This window comes from Ambystoma mexicanum, chromosome 6q, assembly GCF_040938575.1.
Source record: "Ambystoma mexicanum isolate Mex_15411 chromosome 6q, UKY_AmexF1_1, whole genome shotgun sequence".
Taxonomy (NCBI): Eukaryota; Metazoa; Chordata; class Amphibia; order Caudata; family Ambystomatidae; genus Ambystoma; species Ambystoma mexicanum.
Window position 1 is genome coordinate 1,626,077,382 of NC_090937.1, and position 23,264 is coordinate 1,626,100,645.

The 23,264-nt window shown below is 47.7% G+C and overlaps 1 protein-coding gene across 1 annotated transcript in view; it reads right to left on the reverse strand.

Moving 5' to 3' along the window:
* The window catches only part of LOC138516923 (RING finger protein 145-like), a 332,975-nt gene that overhangs the window by 129,988 nt on the left and 179,723 nt on the right, over window positions 1-23,264 (reverse strand). The gene's annotated exons all lie outside the window — the stretch shown is intronic.

The window sequence follows — 23,264 nt, forward strand, 5'->3', positions numbered from 1 at the left end:
GCCCCGAATGCAACAGACAGCAACCAGAGCGAGTGCAAATGAATCCAATGCAAAGGCAGACGCAACACGCCTCCATGCAGACAAACAGTATGCAAACACGGGACAATTAGTGACACCTAGAATAGGAGGTGCCACTGTGGTAGGAGGAAATCCTTTCACAGGTACGGGGGTATGCATGTACCCACAATAGGACAGCTTACAGGGCGACTTGATGTGTTCAGTACTATCAGTGATCCCAGAAGCCCAAGAGGAACCAAGGGTTGGAGGGACAATAGGAAGCAAATCTTTCTTTTTTTTAGTAGAAACTGGGGATAATCGTTCATGTATGAGAGGAAAAATGTCCAATGTCGGGAAGTGCCAGGAATGCTCAAGGGTTCTCTGGAGCTACGAGTCGAGTTGATTTTACTGATGAATTACCAGTCTATATAGGAGAATGTAAAATATCTGTTCCATTGTTGTATTCACAACAAACGCCAGTTAACATTTTAGGAAGAGATTAGATGACAAAACGTAACAGGACTATTTCATTTACTGACAAGGGAATAGTGTGTTCCACTCCTGAAACACACTACTTAAATGTGGGCGAATTCATACTGGCCTTCACAGGGCAAATGGCTGTGCGAGGCGTTCCAGTAGAGCCAGAGGTTTTTCCTTATGGGGTGAGCATTCTACCAACATGGCTAACTAGTTTAGTGGGGATGACTGTGGCTACCTGGCAAATTTGTGTTCAGACCACAGATACCTATGGACGAAGAAGGGGGACAGACTATACCTCTAGAGTTAGAAGCAGCTATAGTACGAAGGGAAATGGTGATGCTCGAAGGAACGGATGAGGGTAGATCATGTAGGGCAGTAATTGCTCTCAAAGAAGGGTACAGGTTGACTAACATTACTGATAATGATATGTTTAGAGAGGATCCAACAGAGACGATGAAGTAGTGTTCTTTATGAGCATTACATACTGGATAAGAATAGAGTAGAGGGAAATCCCACAGCGAATGGCAATAATGCAGCCACATTCAGCATTTTTTTAAGACTGGGAGAAGGTGTCCAGCGTCCTATGGACTACAGGCCCTTGTGACGTATGATTATTAAAGGGAATAGGGGAAGTTAAAATAAAGCTGAAGCCAGGAGCGATTTTACCTCGAGCAAAACAGTATCCCATGTCTCGGGAGGTTGATTAGTGTATATTCAAGACCATTTCAGCACAGATGAAACAAGGAATTCTGCTGCTATCAGCAACACTGCAGTGTATCCTATCAAAAAATCAAAGGCTGGGTTGTGGAGATTCATACAAGACATGAGACTGATTAACCAGATTGTAGAGGCAGAGTTTCCTCTAGTTCCTAACCAGGCGACAATACCATGTAGAAGCACCATATTTCACAGTGTTCGATTTGAAAAACGCCTTTTGTCAATCCCGTTGCACAAGGACTCAAGACTTCATTTACGTTTCACCACACTCGACTGAAACACACTAGGCTGCCTCAAGGGTACTGTTAATCTCCATCAATCTTTAACAGGGTCCTCCAGATGGACCTAGGCAATGTTGATTTGAAAAGTGCAGTGATACAATACGTAGATGACATTTTAATTTGTAGCACTACATAAAATGAGTGCAGGCAGGTCTCTATTCAGTTGATGACAATCTTTGCAGTTAAAGCATACAAGGTAGACAAGGAAAGCTACAATATTGTCAAGAAGAGGTGTTATACATAGGACAGTTGATTTCAGATGAGGGACAAAAGGTGACACCTGAAAGAGCTGAGGCGGTTATGAAAACTGCAAAACCGCACACAGTAAAACAGATGCAACAATTTTTGGGACTATGCAATTATGTTAGAGCCTGGGTATTTGACTACATTTTGTATACAAGACCCCTTTTTGCAGGTTTTAAAGAAAGCACAAGTGGATAAGGTTATAATAGAATGGACTAAAGAGATGGAGGAAGGGTTTGAGGAATTGAAGAAAGTGATTTGTATAACCCCGGTTTTAGGAATACCTAATTACGCGGAGGAATTTCATCTGTTTTTGCACACAAATGGGACCGTCATAACAGCAGTGCTTACACAGAGGACTACATTGGGATACAAGCCTCTAGCGTATTATAATGGGATTTTAGACCCAGTTATGAAAGGACACTTCGCTCGCGAATAGCCATTGGCAGCCGCCGCGTTCGCAATTGAGATGTCTACCAGTACTGTGATGGGCTGCTCTATGACTCTCTTCGTGGAGCATGCTCTGTTTGCCATTTTAGAGAAACCCAAAAGTACATTGGCATCTCAGAGAGCCTCAGTCTATGAAGTAATAATTTTGAATCCAATCATCAAAATTGTCAGATGTAAAATAGTGGATCCTGCCACATTTGTAGCTGAGCCAGTAACAAAAGGCGATCATGTGCAGTGCATGACTGTGCAAATTATGTTGAATTTTATATGACGATGTACCTTGCATGAAAGAAAATGCTTTGCCAGGAGGGAAAATTCTCTTTACTGATGGTTCTTCAAAAATTGATCAGACTAGTGGAGAAAGGCTTTCTGGCGCAGCTGTAGTGAGGCATATATTGAATGGTAAATTTGAAATTATAGCAAGTGCCAGGCTAACCATCTCACTTTTCAGCGCAAGCAGCAGAATTGGTAGCACTCATTGTCGCGCTCAAGAAACATGAAGGGCAGAAAGTGATGGTGTACAGTGACTCCACCTATGTGACATCAACCGTACACGTAGGGCTAGCACGTTGGAAAAGGAGGGGCTACCTCTGAACGAACGGCACTCCAGTGGAGCGTGCATACTTATTGGACAGGCTTATTAAGGCACTATAACGCCGAGAAGCCATAGCGGTCATTGAATGCGCCAATCACACTATGCAAACACATTTTATTTCTTGCGGGAATGAAGCTGCAGACGCTGAAGCCAAAAGGGTTGCTTATTGCCCAGATAGCTCAGGTTTTGACACTCCAAATGTCAAAGAGAAAGTAGTCCAGATTATGGTAATGCAAGAAGGGTTTAATCATTTGCCAAAGACCCAATTAATGGAGAATCAAGGAGTACACCGCAGGAAGAGAAGGAGTTATGGAAACAAAGGGTGTGTTCTTTATTACCCACAGAAGCATTATGGCAACAGGATAGCACTGGAAAGCACTGTTAAAGGCAGCTCTTGAACAGCTGCATTACCCCGCGCATGTAACTAGGGAAAGTTTTGTCTCAACAACTGCAGAAGACTGGTTTATTCCAAATTTGTTAGAACATGTTGCATTCTTTGTAGTGAATTGCATTGTGTGTCAAACGTTTACAGCTGGGCACGCACTCGGATCGATTAGAGGAGTAATACCTCAACCGAATGGTCCATTTCAGAATTTACATATATATTATGTTGACATGCTGCAAGTGAGTCTCTAGGTGGATCAGGGCAGGTCCGTGTACACACCCTTATGCCACTTGCGCTGTGAAGTTTTTAGTACGTAAAGTCTTTCCAAGATGGGGTGTGTGTGAAGTGCTGAGATCCGATAATGGGCCACATTTTGTTAATGACGTGTTTTGAAACAGATAGGATTATTAGAGTATTAAACACACGTTTTCTTCTGCTTATCACCCACAAGCAAATAGGGTATGTGAGGGATGCAACAGCCTCCTTAAGGAAAGGATTGCTAGGATCAAGCTAACTTTGAAGACGGGATGGCTATATAGCCTGCCCTTAGCTTTATATGCCCTAAGGAACCAGCCTGGTTCGGACCACCACCTCATCCCCCCCATGAACTAGTGACTGGGAGATTAATGAGAATGCCTCTTACACCTCCATCAACGAGTAGAAGTGATGCCCAGAGTACAGAGAAACTGTTAGGTGATGAACTGCACAACTATTTGACATGTATGACTTCTAGTATCTCTCTCATTTCAGATCAGCTCTGGCGTCAGGGGGATAGGAGGGGAGGGTTCAGTCTCAGAACAGCAACCGAATCGCCTGAACTTTTATTAGCACCTAAACATTAGAACTATGATAAACGTGTGCTCCCACTTCCTTATATTCCCAGGAACGAGAATACATTGCAAGGCCAAGTTCAAAGACAATCTGCATGGCAGAAGGCATGGGTGATGAGATGTTGTGCTAATTGGGTGGGGAGGTACAGCCCAGTCCACCCCCCTGGCACCGAGGGTATGCGCTTACGTGGTGCTAGTGAGATGAATGTTCCAGAAGGGCACAAGCATTCCACCCAATTGTAGAGGGCCAAATAACAAAGGGCCTTATAGTTTGAGAGCCAATGGTGTACCGTGTTTCTAATAACTGATGAAGATGACTTGCACTGGGGATGTGGGGGGGCATGAGTTGTTCACCTAACTGTATAGAAAGTATACGTTGATGTCCCCTTGAGCCCAACACAATCCTTCGTAGTTTTTTCTTATTTGCCTCAGTGCGAAGTCTCGCATGTCACGGAATGTGCTGGGCTGGCAGACTATGGCCTGTACTCGCATGGAAAAAAGGGTGTTGTACAGTCCCCAGGCACTCTCTTAAAATGGAATGCTTACTGGCCCGCATCTTTGTCTCTCCTATTCTGAAATTTACAGTTTTAGCCCCCTGGGACAGATAGCGTGTTTTCCGCTGAAATTCCTGCGCTGGCACTAGAACTACAGATCAAATATCCTGATCCAATTATGGTGGGTGTTTTAAATCTCCTGGTAAACCCTGCCACAGCGGGACAGGTAGCACATTTTATGGCCCTGATGTTAGATTTAGGACTCCCTCAGTGGGTTGCTGTGCCTATGCATCAATGGGAAAATATTCTGGATCTGGTATTTGCCCCACGGGCTTGGATTACTACAGCTTCTCCAAGTCCCGTAGTGTGGTCTGACCATTTCCTAGTGCCTTTTTCATCCTTCTAAAGGTTCTATCTCCTCCTCTTGCGAAACCTGCTATTCTTAAGCGCAGCTGGTTTAGGGAGTCCAACTCTGCGCTATCCATTTCTTTACACACACACAGTGGTCAGGCTGCTAGTTGCACCCTGGCCACACTGGATGCTTCATTTATAGCTACTGCTGATCTGTTAGCTCCTCTCAAATTATGTAAGCAGAGGAGCCACTCTTCGGAGCCCTGGTTTTCAGAGGAACTCAGAATGGGTAAGCTGCGATGTAGACAGGCAGAGAAAATGGCGGGCTAGCTACTCATGTGAAGCTAAGGCCATCTTTCGCCACTCTCTAACTGCTTATCACAAAGCAGTTAAAGCAAAAAAAGTTGCAAGGTAGAAGGGGCACTTAACAAACCAAAGGCACTCTTTGACATTGTTCAATCCCTATCCACTCCTGAGAAAGTGTGTGCCGAGGTACCGCCCTCACAGGAATTGTTTGACTCCCTTTCCTCTTTCTGACAAAAATCTCGACTATTCGTGATAACATACATGGTGGAAGGCCTCAGTCATGTCAATACGGCCCCTGTAGGATTCGCTCTTGCAAATGGGTTGTGGTCAACGTTTCCCATTTTTTCTGACTCTGATGTATTGGAGGCTATTCAGCGCCTCAAATCAGCCTCCCCGGCAGATGCCATTCCCTGGATCTTCTGAAGGAAGCTTCGGGTGATCTTATAACTCATATTACTGCTGCAGTTAATGTTGTATTTATGAATGGGGTTATTCCGCCATCACTTAAGCACACTCTGGTGATACCTTTGCTAAAGAAGCCGTCCTTGGACCCAGAAGTGCTGGCAAATTATCGGCCCATTTGGCTTCTGCCTTTCCTGATTAAGGTTTTGGAAACATTGGTCTCTCCTCTGTTGTCCACTTTTTTGGAATCTTCCTGCTATTTTGATTAATTTTAGTCTGTGTTTCGGCCTGGGAGAGGCACTGAATCAGTTTTGAACTCTGTGCTGGACGACCTGGTGCGGTTGGTGGATCAGGGTGGTGTCTGAGCAGTCGTGTTATTAGACCTCTCGGCTGCTTTCGATACGTCCGATCATTCCACACTGATCTCCCCTCTCTCGGCCGCAGGTTTGTCAGGCCAAGTCCTTGACTGGTTCATCGCCTTTCTGGCCAAGTCAGTTTCTTCCCCCCCCCCCATTTCGTTCCAGCCCGGTTTCTCTTTTTTGTGGTGTCCCTCAAGGTTCGGCACTGTCCACCTTAGCTCATCTCGCCACGCCACACGCAAAGCTAAACCTGCCTCACATCTTAATGTGTGGTTCACTGCCAACATCAGATCTCTCCATCTGAAAAAACTGAGGCTGAAACCAAATGGAAGAAAACCCCCACCAAGTCCAAAAAACAGCCTGCTCTACCTCCCTGGCGAGAGAATATAAACAGGCCATATTACAAACAAAAAGCACCACATATAATTCACAGATTTCTAATGCCAAATGGAGCACTTGCAAGCTTTTTGCCATTTTGCGCAAGCTGGAATCTCCCACTCTTCCACTGCCCAACTGCACCAATATCCACAATGCCCTCCTAAATAGAATTTACACTTTCCAGAAGAAGATCCTAAAAAAATAAAATAAAATAATAATAATAAAAAAAAACTTCAGTAGTGATGCATTAGGTTCCTCCGGCCTCCCCGCAAATCCTACCCCTGTTTAAAAACATACCCCTATTTAACTTCAAACCAATCTCGGAAGCAGAGGTCACCCTGATCAAAGGCCTCAAACTCTCCCGTTGCCAAAGGAACGTCTCCCATGCAGCTGTTATCAAGGACTGTGCCCCAGCCAGGAAAGGGACTCTGTCGACTAAAGATGGATTATGAAAGCCCTCTTGATATCGACTAAAGATGGATTATGAAAGCCCTCTTGATATCTAGAGTAGAAAGGATTGTTTCGTCTTCCAAAGGTTTACTTAATGGAAAGAAACTGACATTTTAGGCAGATTTTTGGTCTGAACTATCTGACAGAAGGAATTAAGTAACTGCAGAGGGCCACTAAGGTTCAAAAAATAAAGTACAAAACTTCTGCTTCAAGTCATATTCTCTCCGAGATGTCACTGCCACTCAGAGTGGCATGCTTCAGGCATAGGCAGCAAAAGCAAAATACGTTATTTACCTATTGGCTGCTGCATCTTGACCACACAGATGTCTTCAATGTATTGACTTTGCCATACGTTCACTTTGACGATTTTAATTCACTGTTTCTTGATTTCTCATGTCTTTCACTTCTCTGGCCATTCACTTTGTCATTACAGGGTTAGCCCCTACATTCTTCCCAGAGCCACTGCTTGATCATAACCCCAACCACATTCATTTGCACATTCACAATCTGAAGATGCAGGCAAAGAAAAGGCATGAAGAAATAAATGCATGGCAAAGTAAATGCATGGTGAAGGATTTGACTTCAGACCCTCACGAGTAGATAACTATTTATTAGACATTAGGGGTTAACACACACAGTATCTTCCTACCTGGGGGCTAGGGATGCCTGGGCTAGGGTGGGAACTGCTAGACCTAAATGAGAGAGTGAGAGACGGTGCTGAATACACTAAAGAAACTTAAAATAAAAACCCTTGAACCATCTACAAGTGTCAGTTTTCTTTAGGCCACCTGAGACCAGATCCAGATAAACTCAGCCCCATCTCCACCCAAAGGTTGCCCACCACTGCCTGCACCTGATCCTATGATGCTAAAACTACTGGTAGTGGCCCTCCATATTACTTTGTCCCCACTGCCCCTGGCCCCCCATAAATATGGTAAGGCCGCCGGGACTAGCTACCCGGTGGCCTTGCCATATTTGAAGCATGAAAACCCCACCCCCACATCTGCAATGTGCGCTCACCGGGGCCACCACGCTTTGTGCAGCAGTGGCACCAACATCGCAGAAGGAACAAGTTACTTACCTGTAACTGTTGTTCTCCAACATAGGTCTGGATTCACATGCTCATGAATATTCCCGGTCAGGCCGGGAATCCTCGGTAAAGAAAAAACTGTTTCACTTTCACTTATAAACTGTCTTTTTCCTATAAACCATCCACTGAGCTCTGGGTCCTACTGCCCCAAGCCAATGACTGCCCTCTCCATAAGCCCTTCCTCTGGCCACCATCTTCAGATTTGGTATTACGTAAAGTGGCAGCATGACCAAGAAGAGCCGCAGAGGGGAAGGAGGGAGGGTTTGCATGTGAATCCATGGCAGACCCATGCTGAGAACAATAGTTACAGTTAAGTAACTTGTTCATTCTCCAGGATGGGGTCTGGCCTGGATTTACATGCTCAAGAATAACGAATGCATAGCAGTAAATACATACACAACCACAGGAGGTGGCAAGGCTCAACTGAAGCAATTACTCTTACCTCCCCACTTGGCTCACCGGCAAGCGAATAGGTTAGGCAGCACTACTTGGCCGACCGTGGGCTCCTCTCTGGAATCCATGTCGACTCAGTAGAATCTCATGAAGGTGTGCCTAGACCTCCACGTAGCAGCCCTGCAGATGTCAAGCAGGGTCACCAGACAGGAACGCCATCGTCACAGAGATCGCGCTGGTAGAATGGGTTCTCGGACGGCCAGGCAGCGGTCAGTAGGCCAACAAGTGACAAGAGTCACAGGACCAAAGTTCACAAAAAGCTGAGAGGTTTTCCGGAAATTCTTTGTGCAAGCTACACAGAACTTCAGAGCACGCGCCACATCCAGCCAGTGCAGAGTCCTTTAACCCGGCGACGAAGGCGTCGGAAAAAACACAGGCAACACCAAAGGTTTGTGGAGATGGAATTCTGACTGAACCTTCGGCATGAAGGAACGGTACACGTCCGCAGCACCACCCTCGTATCATGGAAAGTCAAATAAGGCTGCTTTCAGGAAAGGGCCTGGACCTCACCTATCCTCCTAGCAGAGGTGATATCCAAGAGGAAAGCTGTGTTCCATGAAAGGTACTTGAGAGGAGCATGATGCTTAGGCTCGAAGGGAGCCCCCCCACCCCCCATGAGCATCGTAAGAACCATATTGAGTTCCCACGCTGGGGCAGGCGCCTTGACCGGCGGGAAAGATCGGAACAGTCATTTAGGGAACTCCCTTTCCAGACGGTGTGATCAAAGCTAAGACCATCCCGGAAAACCCGGTGTAGCGGGCGATAGCCGGCAGATGCAACTTGATGGATGCGTGAGCCAGTTCCGCCCTAGCCAAGGACAGAAGGACCTGCATGGCCGTGACCCTCAGAGGGCTGATCTTCTGTGTCTGGCACCATGTCATGAAGCGCATCCACTTGTGCCCATAGCACTTCTTAAGAGTCTGCCACAACCTCTCGGCAGTCCGCAGGAAGATCGTACCTGCCATACTCTAATGCTGCAGGAACCAAGCCTTCAGGTTCAGCGACCCTGGGTCGTGGTGTAGGATTGAGCCTCCTTCTCTGGTGAGCAGGCCCACGACCACTGGCAGCTTCACTAGTGGCGTCATCGACAGGCTGATAAGGTTCGGATACCAAATCTGCCGCGGCCATGCAGGCGTGTCGAGGATCATCTTGCACTGGCACCATTTGTGTCGATTGATAACTTGCAGTAGGAGGGGCAACGGAGGAAACGCGTACAGGAACAGGCCTTCCCACAGGAAGGAGAACGCGTCCCCCATGCTCGTCAGCTGGTGGAACCTGCTGGCGAACTGACACTTGATGTTCGTCACAAATAGGTCGATCTGGGGCCTGCCCCACTTGATGAAGAGACTGTCCACTTGATCCTGCCGAAGCTCCCACATGTGGCAAGAGCGTACTTCCCTGCTGAGGGAGTAGGCAATGGTGTTCTCGATTCCCACCAGGTGGAAAGAAATTGAGGAACATCCCCTGGACGACTGCCCACTACCACAAATCCTGCGCCTCTTTAGAGAGGGCTGGGGACCTAGTGCCCCCCTGTTTCCGGATTTAGAACATTGTGGTCGTTTTGTCTGTGCACGCCCTCCCCACCTTGCCCTTGAGGGACGGAAGGAACGACTTGAGGGCCCAGAACACTACCGCAGCTCCAGGACATTGATGTGGAGGTCCCTCTCCTCCGGTAGCCACAGACCTCTGGCGTAGAGACATCTGGTGTGAGCATCCCAACTCTCCAGGTAATCATCCGTAGTGACCGTCTCCTGGTACGACTGTATGGTCCTCACCATGGCAATCTACAGTGCTAACAGCCGTCGCATCTTGCCCAGAATGGATGCTATCCTGTCTTCCGAGGGAGCCACCAGGCAGGAGACCGTGTCAAGCCTGGATCCCAGGAACAGAGTGTCTTGCGAGAGAATCGAGCAGGACTTCGGATAATTTACGGAGAATATCAGATCCGTCAGCAGCCGGACAGTCCTCTGTGTGATCGACTGCGATCTCCCTTGACTTGGCACGGATTAGACAGTCATCAAGGTATGGGTAAACATGTATTCCTTGCAGGAACAGATGGGCCAGAACTGGTGCCAGGCACTTCGTAACGACTCTGGGAGCCGACTTCAGTCCGAAGGGCAGGGCCTTGAACTGGTAGTGCTTCCCTTGTATGACAAAGCACAGGTACTTGCAATGTTTTTCGTGAATGGGGACGTGGAAGTATGCGTCCTTTAGATCCATCGACGACAGGAAGTGCCTCTCCTCCAGTTGGCCGAGCACATGCTGCAACGTGACCATCCTGAATTTTTGGGACTTGATGTACTTGAGTCGTCGTAGATCGAGAATGGGCCTCCATCCCCCGGTCTTCTTTCTTACTATGAAATATCTGGAGTAAACTCTGGATCCCCGAAGCCGCTTTGTAACCTGCTCTATTGGCCACTTTAACATGGCCCGCACCTCCAGTGGCAGCTGAGGGATGTGTTGTTCCTGCCGAGTCACCAGTGGCATCCACAGACACAAACTCCAAAGTGTGTCCGTGGGCGAGAGCGTCCAGCACCCATCGGTCGGTGAAGATGTTTTCCCACACACTGACTAAGTTCGCCAGCCGGCCTCCCACTGGGGTGCAGGGGTGGTGGCCTGACGTCTTGGCTGGTTCAATCCTGCTTGGCAGCCTGCACGGCACCTTGGGAGCCTTGGCGTTGATGGCAGCCCCCTACAAAGGCCTTGGAACGACCCCTGTAGGCCTCCTGGATCGTGAACGGGATGGTTGGCGGTACAATGACCATCCTCCACCAAAACCTTTCAATGATCTGCCCGACTTCCCTCCTGAGGAACGAAAGGACTGACAGTGCTACTGCAGCGTGCCAAGGGCATCGGCCATCTCCGTGTCGGTCTTGATGGCCTGTAGCGATTCATCAACGGCCTTTCCAAAAGACTGTCTCCGTCGAAAGGCATGTCCAAGACCCTCATCTGAACTTCCTGCCTAAAGTTAGTGGCCTTCAGCCAGCCACGACGACAGAGGCAGACCCCGTCCCCCCTTTGGCGGAACCTTGTGTCCGTAATGTCCAGGGCCACGGTGATGACGTGGTCCAACGCCACCTCGCCCTCCCAAAGGATCTCCAGCGCCTCAACCAGTTTGTCCTCAGGGAGGAATTCTAGGAGGAGGGCCATCTTGTACCACAACTCCCAGTAATACCTGGCCAGGATCGCTAACACGTTCGCCGCCCATCTACCCACGGATTCCAACTTCTTCCCCTCGCTGTCCGGGTGAACGGAGGATGAGGATGACATGTTAGATGACTTCTTCTGTTCAGCCGCCGAGACCACCGAGTCTGGTGATGGTTGTGATCACAGACACTTGGGTGCAGACCCAACCACCCAGTATTTCTTCACCAGCCGGTCTCCTTTCACTGGGACTGATGCAGGGTTCTTCAGCAGAGCCAGAGACCCTCATCCCAGACATCGTCCAGGAGGGGCACCACCAGAATGGTCTTCCTTTTCGCCTCCCGGCATCGATACAGAAAACCCTAATTTTCATCTCCTCCGGCGTGAGCTGGAAGATCTCCGATGAGCGTGCGACAATAAAGTGGAATGAAGCCCTTGGAGACGATGTGATGTTGCTGTCAGTGTCTGTCATTGCTGTGTCCGGGCTGTATCCCTAGAGGGGTGAGGGTACATCTGTATCCCTAGAGAGGTGAGGGGTGCGGAGGCGTCGGTGCCACTTCCTTTTCTTCAGCGGTGGTGGGCTCGGTGTCAACGGGGCCGGCGCTGGTGGTGCCGTGGCATCCTCTTCTGAATCTCTGACACCAGCGTGTGGAGAGTCGAAAAATGTCCTGAGACAAATCTGTTGGCGGCGTCGGGGGAGCAGGCTTGCTGGGCCCAGTGCCTACATCATCGTCCCCGTCCTCGCTGTCATAGTCACCCCTACCGGGGCTTCCTCCTCGACGTTCCCATCGTCGTCCCAAACGTCTTCCTAGACCATGTGGACTAAAACCATGTCGTCCTCGTCGGAAGAAGAAATTGTGCCCTGGAAAACCTCCACTCCACCCTCAAACCCACCCTTTTTTTGTGTCCTGAGGGGTCAGAATAGGGCATAGGGACGGCATCCTCTTTTCAGGGGTCTTTTCCGCTGGCTTGGGTGAAGCCTCCCGCCTGGGAGGAAGAGCCACTCTGGCCGTCGTCGGGGCACCCTGGATCAGGTCAGCCCCTTTCACCTTCGAAAGTGTGACTGCTACCAACTCGATAGTTGAGGACGACTTAGCCTGGACCACCTGAGCCTTCACGGGAAGGTCAGACACCTTACCCTGCGGCTTGTCCTTCTCCGGTTTCTCCCGCAGCTTCCCAGGGGTAGCCAACTTCCTCTTCGATCAAGAGCTGGAGCGAAGGCTGGTGACGGAGACCGATGGAGAAGATGACCACGCCCTGCTCGTCATGGGACCCGCTTATGGGCGACCCCAACATAAATGGACTCGCAGAGCTTGTCCTCGTCTTGGACCGCCACAGATGGGGCTCCCCCTCAAAGGACTTAGAAGCCTGCTCTGACTGGCCGGATCTGGGTGAATCATGTCGCTGTGAACCACACAGGGTAAAGGCCTTGGCATTGAGCCACGCCACCAATCTGCTGTGCCGATCCTTGATGGTGCACTTGATAAACCCACGACAGATCACAAAATCTTCCTCCTTGTGCGTCGGGTGAAGGCAAAGGAACTGGGAATGCTTGTCCTCCACAAATACATTCCTTAAATCGCAGCCGGTGCAGAGCTTGAAGAGGGAACCTCTGTCCTTTTTTCCTCAGACCTGGTCCAGCGTGCGGTGTAGGCCCAATGGCCTTTTGGAATCTTCAAAGAAAACACTTGACGATTCAGCTATTGAGGGACGAAGAAAGGTGCCTACAAACGGATCCCCGTTAGTCAGATGAAGAAATTATAGAGCACACAGGCTCGATCTAACAAAAATAGGAATTTCCTAGCACAAAAAAATGCAGAAAGCTCTAAGAGCGAAACATGAGGACTCCCAACACGTGGACGTGCTGTAAAAATCTGAAGCAGGCTGCCAGAGGAGGGGCTTAGGGAGGGGGCAGTCATTGGCTGGGGGCAGTAAGACCCAGAGCTCAGTGATTGGTTTATAGGAGAACAACAGTTTATAAGTGAAAGTGAAACTTTTTTCTTTTACCCAGGATTCCCGGCTTGACGACTGGGAATATACATGAGCATGTGAATCCATGCCAGACCCAATGATGGAGAAGGGGGAATCACCACCACGTGCACCAGATATTTGGGGTCCCTGAACATCTTGTCACCCCGCCCTGCACCCAACATGCTTCCTCCAACTATGGCAAGGCCGCCAGGGAGACAAGTCCGGTGGGTTTGCCATAATTTGTGGATGCACCATGGGACAGTGCCAGGCTACCTTTTCTGGTGCCCTCAGTCCATCACCTCACTCAGGTGGTCCAGTATACAACATCATTCTCACCTTGTTGCCATTTTACTCTGGTTTCAACTACATTAGCACTTTGCTGACAAAGTTTTTCGGTAGATATTGTGTTCCATCACCCGCTGGCTGCCTTTCTTTGCAGAAGCCAATAAGCCTGCCCCATAATAATTTACAGCTACTCATCTTCTCCCCCATTCCTTTATCTCGCCATTATAATATCCATACACTCCTATTGTGTCTCAGACTGGTTTTTCCAGCTGCAAAGTGGAGCCAAAAGAAATAATTTTGAAATGGGCCCCCACGAGCCCCAACACTTCTGCCTTCCGTGGATGTAACTGCCCTCCTGCCCAAGAATCCTCCCCCACCTTCAGTGCAGACTGACCAGGGCTGCAGGATTTTTGCAGTAGTAGCCCGGATGTCGAGAAGGGTGCCGACCAACCCCTGAACTCCTCCAACCACTCCATCTTCCTTGGCCTCTCTGTCCCAGACCTCTACACACATCACTAGAGATCCCAGACTTGGCTCCCAGCAGCGTCTTACCCTCCAAAACGAGAATGCCCACGCGCCACTCCCCCTTCCCCCAGTGCCCACGGACGAAGGGCTTGGACATTGCTGAAGGGTGGCTGCCAGTGACGGACTGGGGCATAAAATTGGTCCCTGCAGCAATTGAAACCTGCCCAAGAAAAGGCAATTCATTTTCTTTTGTGACAGACTGTTTCAGTAGTATCCAAAAGGAGTGGTTGTTAAATTGTGCATTTAGAACAGTATTTGTTTAGCAACAATGCTCAAAATGTCTAGTTGCACAGTGAAAAATCTCAAACTGGCACACTTTGGATAAAAAACTGACCCAATGTGGCAAAAAAAAAAAATAGGCCTATGCTAGCAGGTTGGGTCTGCAGTTCAGGCATTGCCGATATTGCCACAGGCCAGTCCATGCCCAGTGCCTGCCTTCCCTGCACCTGAAATGTGAGGGCCACTACATACTACTGGCTCAGCCCGCATCTTCCTTTGCCCACTACTGCGGACTCTGTATGCTGCTCTGTTGGCACGGAATTATGACATATTTTAAAGAGCCACCCATGGCATTCTAGTGTTTGGGGAGTGGGATCACGATGTCTATTTTATGTTCTCTGCATGTTCTGTTGGTGTCGAGATCATGAAGTGTAGTCTATACCCACCTCCAACATGTTAGCCTGTAGGCAGAAGGAACATGACAGGAATTCCACAGAGCCACCTCTGGGATGTTTTCCTGTAGGCAGCAGGATCATGACAGGAATTCCACAGAGCCACCTCTGGCATGTTTTCCGGTAGGCAGCGGGATTATGACGGGAATTCCACAGAGCCACCTCTGCCATGTTTTCCTGTAGGTAGCAGGATCATGGTGTGAATTCTACAGAGCCACCTCTGGCTTGTTTTCCTGTAGGCAGCAGGATCATGATGGAAATTCCACAGAGCCACCTCTGGCATGATAGCCTGTAGCGAGCCAGATTATGGTGGGAATTCCACAGCACCACCTTTGGCATGTTTTCCTGTAGGCAGCAGGACCATGCGTGAATTCTACAGAGCCACCACTGGCATGTTTCCTGTAGGCAGCCAGCTCATAACATGAATTCTACAGAGCCACCTCTGGCATGTTTTCTTGTAGGCAGCAGGATCATGATGTAAATTCTACAGTGCCACCTCTGGCATGTTTTTTTGTTAGCACAGTAATCAAAGGGCCCAAAGAAAAGGAGTCCCACTCCTGCCCCAGGTGCCCCTCACAGCCACTGTCCAGACACATTTGACTAGCTTAATCCAAGTGTTGTCATCGACAATGCCACTGCTTTCAGTTAGAGGGGTGATGCACTGCTGGGTATAGAGGGAAAAAAAGAAGAACAAGTTAGTTACCAACTGTAACGTTCTTTTGATTGGATGTTCTTCCCACGTATTCCTCATTTTAGATATATATCCTTACCTTCAGCTTGCTGTTTCGAAAAAAAAAATAATAATAATTCTTCTCTGCACCAGAGGGCGCTCCTCACGAGGCCGCGGCGTCGACGTCCCTCAGCGGCATCCGTCGAGCACTGACGTCATCCACTGTATAAGAGCCTCTAGAGCGCCTGTTGGCTTCAGTTCTGTTTTGTCATATGTTGTAGCCCATCGATTTTAATTAATGGCGTGCCTCTTTTGACCCAAGCATTAAAAGAATTTAGAGTGTAATTCACGTAAACTGTACTGTGGGGTTGGTTTGGAAGGTCGATGAGGAATACGTGGGAGGAACATCCAATCGAAAGAACGTTACAGTTGGTAAGTAACTTGTTCTTCGAATTGATTGTGTCCTCCCACGTATTCCTCACCTTAGATAGACTCCCAAAGCAGTTTTGTCTCGGAGGTGGGAGTACAGAATGTTTCTAATTGTGTACAGAGTGGAGTACAGATTTAACAAATAGACTTCCTTGAGAAGAAGTCGAGTCCCGAGCATTATGTTTTATAAATTTATGCTGGATGACCATGTGGCTGCTGCACAAATATCTTGTACAGGGACACCCCTTTTTAGTGCTGTTGAAGTTACCATGCCCCTGGTTGAATGAGCTCTCAGTCCATCAGGTGGTTCTTTTCCAGCCAATCTATGGCATTCTGTTATGGCCAAAATTATCCATCTAGATAATGTTTGTTTAGTTACCGCAAGTCCCAGTTTACGCCCAGTGTACCACACTAAAAGTTGATCACACTGACGCACTTTCGCCAATCTTTAAATGTAGAAACTAAGAGCTCTTCTGGGATCTAATCTATGTGGCCGCTCCTCCTCTTTGCTTGCATGAGGAGGAGGGTAGAAAGTAGGTAAAGTTATTTTCTGTGACAGATGAAAATCCGAAACAATTTTTGACAAAAAAGATGGTTTACCTCTAAGAACTACTTTATCTTATAAAAGATAGTGTGAGGAGGACCGCTAGAAAGCGCCTGCAACTCACTTACCCTGCGGGCTGATGTCACTGCTACCAGAAGTAAAGTTTTCAAAGTAAGGAGCATCAACGGACAAGAGTGTAAGGGCTCATATGGAATGCATGTGAGGATTTCAGAACTAAGTTCAAATCCCACACTGGAATCTGAAAAGGTATTGGTGGAAATATGTTATTTAAACCTTTTATGAATTGAATTATTAAAAAGGTATCTTGAAGTAAGATTCTTCCTCTGAAGAGTGCTTAAAGATGGACAGCGCTGCTAAGTATCCCTTTATCATTCCAACCTGGAGCCCCAGATTAGCTCAATGTAATAGAAAAGATCAAATTGTGGTGATATTATATTGAAATGGGTCCACATTCTTTTCCCTGCACCAGTTACTGAACTTGTTCCAACGACACCGGTACAGAGATTTGGTTGCTGGCCTCCTGGCCGAAAGCAAAATTTCCATCACTTCATCCAGAAAATCCCAATCCTTGTATCTCAACCTCTCAGAAGCCATGCGTGAAGGCTGACTGTGTTGACCTCCGGATTGTACCGGTCGTGAACAGATCCACTTGACGGGTTCCCCTAACGGCGAAGATCTCTTGAATGACTTCCTGAGCTATCTCCTACTCGTGGGAAACTGTGCTCTGCCTGCTCGGAGCATCCGCTGTTGTGTTTTGCTCTCCGGCTAGATGAATTACCGATAAAGAGATCCCTTCTTGAATTGGCCAGAACCAGAGTTGCATCGCTTCTCTGCACAGTGGTAGTGACCCCACTCCTCTTCTCTTGTTGAGGTAGTAAATGGCCACTGTGTTGTACGTCATTATCAGGACATTCTTTCCCCGTACAGAGGGCAGGAAGGCCTTCAGCACTAGTCTGATTGCCCTCAACTCCAAAAGGTTGATGTGTAGTTTGGACTCTGATCGAGACCAGCGACTGCTTATTGTCAGATCGTTGGTATGGGTTCATCACCCCGTGAGCGAGGCATCCGTTACTACTGTTATCTCCGGCCATGGTTGGCAAAAAGATTCTCCTCTGAGGACATGATGTCTGCAAGCCCACCATTGTAGATCCTGTGCTCCCTTGGCCGGAACCTGCAACAGATCTGACATTTCAACTGACAATTGGGACCATTGAGTCCTGAGAGCTCATTGAAGGGATATCATTCTCAATCTGGCTTCTAGCACGAGAAAAATGCAGGATGCCATCAGGCCGAGCAACCTGAGAAAATCGAAGGCCGGTAGATACTGGGCATTTTGGAATTTTGTTACCATCTGCAGAATGTGGTAAGCTCTCTCTTCGGGAGGCGAGGCTTTGCCCGAGCAAGTATCCAGGACTGCTCCAATAAACTGTGGTTTTTTTGATGGTATCATGTTTGACTTCTTTAAATTCAGAGAAAACCCTAGTTTGTGAAGGAAGTGACAAGTCTTGGACAGATGATCCTGGGCTTGTTCTGGAGAACATGTCCTGATCATCCAATCGTCCAGATAGGGGTAGACGTAAATCCCCCCCTCTCCTGAGACTGCTGCCACCACCGCCATCAACTTGGTGAAGTCTCTTGGGGCGGAGGTCAGCCCAAATGGCAGAACTCGAAACTGAGAGTGAAAATTGCCAATCGCGAACCTCAGGTACTTTCTGTGTTTGAGATAGATTGGCACATGAAAGTAAGCATCCTGAAGGTCCAATGATACCAACCAATGCTGGAGTTGGGGAGCCTGAAGGATCTGAGAAAGTGTGACCATGTTGAACTTGTCATTCCTTAGGAACTTGTTCAAGTTTCTCAAGTCCAAAATGGGTCTCAGTCCTCCGTCTTTCTTTGGGATGAGGAAATATGGGGAATACTAACCCTTGTTCCTCTCCGCTACAGGTACATGTTCTATTGCACCTTTCTGTAGCAGGGTTAAGACTTCCTGCAACAGGAGCGGATCCGGAGGTTTGGCAGAGTTGTATCCCGGGGGGGTGATTCTGAGGTTTCTTTAGAAAAGAAAGGCAGTAACCTTGGGATACTGTTTCCAGTGCCCAAGCATCTGAAGTAATGCCCCGCCATTCTTCTAGATGCTGTGAGATCCTGCCTCCCACTGGGGTCTTTTGAGTCAAAACCTCAGAGTGGTTTTGCGGCAGCTCCAGCAGCGACTGAGGGGACAGATGCTGCTGCTGGGGCAGATCTAGTACCTTTTCCTCGCCCCCGAGGAAATTTTCTTTGACCTCTTTGACTGGCCTGTCCTCTTCCTTTTCCAATTGAGGAATAATAACGAAAAGGACGACCCCTCCAGGAAGATGAGCCTGTGTAGGGGCGTTGCTGAGGTTGTCTTATAGCGGCACAGAGATTTAGCCGCCACTTTGGAGGTCTGCAGCTTCTCCGAACTTTCATCCGCTTTGCTGCCAAACAACCTCGAGCCATCCAAAGGCATATTAAGAAGCCTGGATTGCACATCCGGTGCAAAACCAGGCTTTCTTAGCCACGCAAATCTACGTAGCACCGTGCTAGTTGCCATGGATCTGCTGATACAGTCAGTTGTGTCCAAACCTGATTGAAGGCATTCTCCCGAAGCCTCCTTTCCATCCCTTATTATGGCTAGAAAGCCATCACGCTCTTCACCTTCTGGGATGTGTTCAGCTGCTGCTGACATGCAGTCCCCCAGGGTATATGTGAACCTTGCCAAGGTACAGGTTACATTAGTAGACTTCAAAGCCATACTCCCTGATGTAAAAATCTTCCTAGACCATGCATCCACCTTTTTATCATCCATATCTGGAGGGATTGTAGGGTATGCAGCATTTCTTGTGGAAGTGGCTGCCTGTACTACCAGACTTTCTGGAGTTGGGTGTTTGCTCAGGTATTCTGGATCAGAATTGCAGGGTCTATATTTAGACATACATTTTTTAGGGTGTTCCCAAGCAGAATTAACCCTTCTTTGCAAGGCAATGTGGAATGGGAGAATGGGTTCTTGATGAGGTGTTCCTGATAGGATGATGACATGACTGATCTCTGACAGACTGGTGAATTTCTACCCTACCCCATAAATTCTGTAATTCTATTCATAAGTTTTCTGTAACCCACATCAGCTTGCACGGATAGGTCTGGCTTATAAAATTCGTACTCTGGGGAAGTGTCCAGACCACTTGCTGTTTGCAGACATTCTTGTAAATCTTGAATTTTTGACTGAGGATCAATTAATTCCTCTGGAAAAGATCTTGTGCCAAATTTAACACCAGCAGAGGTGACTTTTTCCTCTTCCGATGATTCACCCTCATAGATAGAGGATATGGTCCTAAAGAAAAATCATGTCGACTCTCAGGTTGAAAAACCTTTTCTGCTAATGTAGGTTTTTCCCTTATTAAAGGCTTAGGCGTTGACGAAAACGTCGATGGCATCGATGCCATTACCACAGCCTTCGGTGTCGTCGAGGGAACCTTCGATGACCTCAATGTAATCGTCGAGGGAGTTGTAATTGTCATAGGAGCTTTTGAAGTTATCGAACGTGAACTCGACGTAACTTCCTTCAAAAGAGTTGTCGACTCAAGAGCCTTCGAAGTCTTCGATGGCGTTGATGTCGATTTCGGTGGCGTATGATGTTTCAACGCCATTTTGTTTCCCTCTACCTTTGATTTATGCACCGGAAGGTCTTTTTCACGAGGTGATCGGGACGAGTCCCTAGATGACGCCCTCAATGACTTTTTGTCAGCTTTCTTTGTTTTGGACCTTCCTCCGTCACGTTTTTCGTGAGCAGGGGCATGGTCTTCTTTAGCCTTTTTTGAGGGGGTCTGGCCCGCGTTCTCAAAAATCCTTAGCATGGAAACTAGAAAGGCTTCCCATTTACTCGGGGAGTCATGCTTTGATGGCATGCTTTCACCTCCTCTGAATATGTCGAGGAAGAACATGGAGATCGATGCCGAAGAAGATGTTCTCGATCTACTCCTTGACCAATATCCCGTCTTCGGTGTGGAAGGTTTCGATGAAGACGACATTGCTTTTTACACAAAAATCTGAAGCGCCGTATGAAACGATCCGAAGCGAAGCGAAGGGAAAAATGGAACTGAAGCCAACAGGCGCGCTAGAGGCTCTTATACAGTGGATGACGTCTGTGCTCGACGGATGCCGCCGAGGGACATAGATGCCGCAGCCTCGAGGAGCGCCCTCTTGTGGGAGAGAGACAAAAAAAATGTTTTCCCGAAGCAGCAAGCTGAAGGTAAGGATATACATCTAAGATGAGGAATACGTGGGAGGGCACAATCCATTCGAAATGTATTTTTATGCCAAACATTAATATGCCGTGACTTCACACAATTTTCCTTTTTAGTGTACATACCCCCACATCCGGCAATTGCCTGGATATTGATGCCAGCACCGGCATAAAAGCCATTTCTGATGCAAATTGACCAGTCCACTCCAACTTGTTGTGACTCACCAACTCCCAACCTGGCAAGAACTATGGGGCAGCTTGGAAGAGGTATACCCACCACCCAGTATACTTACGGCGCCACTGTGTATTTCTTTGTCTACACCTACACCTACACCTACACACACAGGTCACTTGACAGAAACTAGAACGCTTTTGATATTTATCTACATGGATGTAATAGAAAGCCATGGAGAAATGCCTCAGAAACAGAATGTAATGCTCTGAAGCCTTTCAAAAAAGAAACTACACACTATGATAAAAGCAATGACTTCTTTCCATTCAGCTTCTTTTGGAGCAAAGAGAAGCACTGTGCATATTTATTTTCCTAGCATTTTAGGATTGTATAAATAATAAGATGAAAAATGAAGTTGCAATTGAGTATTAATCTTTTGTAACAAATGATACTTTTTTTCCTGTGAAGGGAAACCAGTATTGCACAATTGTATTTTTCAGAGTTCCTGTGCTGTGTGCATAATTCTGCAGAGCCAGATAATTTTTACACTTTTCATTTAATTTACGCTCTAATTATAAAAACAGTGTGTAAAATGATGAATATGCACGGTCTAGTTTACGTCTATTCAAAATTCCAGTCAATGGAGTACATTAATATAATGGTCAGTGGCAGCAGAGATTTTGCTCAATGGTGAGTGTTAGGCAGAATCCTGTGCAGTGCCCTTAGGGACCACTACACACAATTAAGACTACAGGTGGCAGTACAAGTTTTACCTTTGGTACAAGCCTGTACTACTATGTTAAAGTGGTAGCAGTAGCGGAGCAGCCAGGATTATCTCAAGAGTATATGAGCAGTAGCAGAGATTACACAAAAGGACCACAGTTACTGTGACTCAAGCAAACACGGACTCATTTCAAGTAGAAAAATATAAGTACATTTATTTTTAAACCATTTGTTATAAACACAACACTTCTATTAATTCAAAACCACACGTAAAATATACTACAACCAACCAATTCACTCTAACACAAGGTAAGTATCCTGTGTTTTAACGGACCGGTGTTGCGAAACGAAAGACATTACCGGGAATACAGTTCGGTCTTACTAAACAAATGCGTATCCGCGGCAAGAATTTTTACCGGGGCAAAAACACACTTAGCACCTGGGTTAACCAGAGGGAGTTGGGGGCAAAAATCATAGGCAATACTTTTGTCAAAGCAGACAGAATCAGAGAACACTATTTGAGGGAAATTCAAGAATCAATAGGCCGGGGCCAGTGTCAAGTGGAACCGGGTTCCTGTTGTCGAGGATCACACAACCGGACAGTTTGAGATTCAACGTTGCCAGGAGTAATTAGATATTGTCAACAGAGGAAGCAAAAGTTATAAGAAGGAGGGAAGACAAGGGCAAGTCTTGGAGATTAAGAAAATGGATTTACCCTAATTCCTCAAGCAGAACACAGTACCTTATTTAATGGAGAAGCTGGTGCCCTGGCAGTTGTTCCTGTTGGTTTCCTGCAGACCCACGGTTCCTGGAGCTTCGGTGTGAAGGAGGACGTCTGGAGGGGTCTGCACCACACAGGGATGAAGCCGGCCGCAGCGACGAGGAATAAAAAGGTGCGCTCCTTAAAAACAGGAGAGGCTCTTCAGGTAGCTATCCGGACCACTACAGCAGTGTGCAGCAATTTCGAGCGAGAAGAGGATCCTCTGGCTGTGGAAGATGAGCTGGTTATCCCCACCAAGCTCAAGGGAAGAAGACTCCGGACTGGATCTTCTCCGGTCGTCGAAGGGTAGATAGCTCAGGACTGCAGCAGGGCTTCACCGGGACGGGGTAGTTCCAGCAGCCGTCTTCTTCTCCGCTTCTCTTTGGTTCCTTGTAGTTCCAGTGGTGACTGACTTCCAGCCCAAGAGACCTGCCTGTGGCGCCAGGCTCATATGGGACATCAGTCCTGGCGCCATAGGCGCCAGGCTCATAGGGCACACTTACCTGAAGCAGACCATGCTGCAAGAAGATCCAAGCCCATGTGAGGCCTGGAAGGGACTCCTTTACTTTAGGGACTATTTTGTTACTCGGGTGTGGTCAGGGAGGAATACCTACCTGGGACTACTTTGGAGGCTATTTAAACCACTCCCGAAGAGCAGCACACGCTTCGCGTTATTCTGCATCCAGCAGCGCAACGCTCACCGTGCCAGCAGCAGCATCCAGCCTTCTGCCACGCCCGCCTCGAACCTGGAGCACCTAGAAAGAAGGAAAGAAGCAAAGGTTAGAACAAGAGTATTACCTGATTTCTTACCGGATTCATCGCATCTT